At 39.2% G+C, this 1,792-nt stretch overlaps 1 protein-coding gene across 1 annotated transcript in view; it reads right to left on the bottom strand.

Annotated features, from left to right (window-relative positions):
* LOC101859894 (FMRFamide receptor) overlaps positions 1-1,792 on the bottom strand; it is a 17,755-nt gene that overhangs the window by 15,281 nt on the left and 682 nt on the right. The gene's annotated exons all lie outside the window — the stretch shown is intronic.

Here is a 1,792-nt window from a genome sequence, read left to right on the forward strand (position 1 = left end):
CACACACACACACACACACATACAAACACACTCACAGAGAGAGAGAAAGAGAGAGAGAGAGAGAGAGAGAGAGAGAGAGAGAAACAGATAGACAGACAGACAGACAGACAGACATTTATCTATGTTTGGCATTTTTGGCCGTTTTGAGTTACTACGACCATGCGTTTAGAAACCAAATGTTCCATCTGCTCTGTCAAAATCGTTTAGCCTAAAACCTTTGTCTTCACATTTCGATGGTTTTCATGCATATAGTTGACTAATTAGCTACTTTGAAAGGGCATAAAAAGTATTTCAATATGATAACGACTTCTAACTTTTTCTAAACCACGGGTTTCTGACAACGTGCTAAAAAATTGTCATTGGTGAATCTCACATCAAAGCTAAAAGTGTGTACGTTTTAGAGCTAGGCGTAAGCCTTAGAGAAGGCCACTAGGCTTCTAACGTATAAGTCATTTTATTCCCTTAGAAACCCACGATGGGAGTAGTCACGACTTACATAAAGAAGATCGATACCTCTCCGAAAAACGAAGTCGGTCGGATTTACTGTGTAAGTGAAGCAAAGACTTGTCACGAGAAGATGAGTCTTGCGGTAACAACAATAGTATCTTCTCCATTATAAACATCTAAAAAGAAATTTTAATGGAACCACTGGCGCCGATGAAGACATGATTTCATTTAGTCTTTCGTTTTTCAAATAGAACATCCAGTTGTGTAGACACATCAAGTGGTGCGACCTTCCTTTAATTAATCATTGTAAAGTATAACGCCCTTTCCGGCACTCTACAGTTATCGAAAAGGGGCGAAGAGGGGGGGGTCCGAATTTAACGCAATTCTCCGATAGGACCAAGCCAGCAATCACTTCTTAAAATAGCCTTGTTAGTCCTTTGCTGCCCAACTCCTTGCTACAATAGGCCTGCTTCGTCCTAGGTCTCTGTTTTGATAATTTTTTGCACGAGTCGTAGACTACATGTACAAATACAATGTATATTTTCAATGAACGGTGTTTGAGTTCTTCTCTTGCTTCTTTTGCCTCGTTATTTCCCTGCACCACAATTACCATCATGTCTGTTTTTATGTTTCTGTTTACGTGACCAAAATACTTAGTCTCCTTGTGCTGATCCCAGAAAGTATACTGCACTTTCTCTCAAATGCTTTCAAGACATTTTCGTTGATTGCTAAATTTATGTGCCCTTTCGACCAGAAGCAGATTTCTGTAAAATCACATTTCTGATGGTTAGATTCAGGTTTCAACGTTGCGTTTTACTGCCCGGTACTCTCTTTTTCTGTACTTCTATGCATAATACTGGCCATATCAGATGTCTCAGAATTTTAACTTTGAGTTCTCAAGGTACGTCCCTGTCTTCCCATATCGCTACCTCAAATTTACGAAGTTCTATTTGACATTTTTGGCCATATTGAGTAACTGCGACCATGAGCCCAGAAACCAAATGTTCTATCTGCTCTATCAAAATCGTAAAAATTATTTTGAGTCGTTATCAAGTTATTCAAAGAATTGCATTCGAAAAAGTCTGACATGATGTGAAACTCCAAATCTTTGACTTCAAATTTCTCAAAACTAGGAACTGAACAGATAGAACTTTGTAATTCTGAGGTAGTCAATAACAATATTATGCTGTTAGCTGTATCATCTACCAAACTTGTGGGCAGCCGTAAAACTCCCTCAAACAACCCACGTATAACGTGCAATTTGAGATTCGAACCTGAACGGTCCTATTCCGTGGTTTAACATCTTGCAAAAGACACTAACCGTGCGCACTGGGCAACCTATGCC

Source organism: Aplysia californica, unplaced genomic scaffold, assembly GCF_000002075.1.
Source record: "Aplysia californica isolate F4 #8 unplaced genomic scaffold, AplCal3.0 scaffold00789, whole genome shotgun sequence".
NCBI classification, from domain to species: Eukaryota; Metazoa; Mollusca; class Gastropoda; order Aplysiida; family Aplysiidae; genus Aplysia; species Aplysia californica.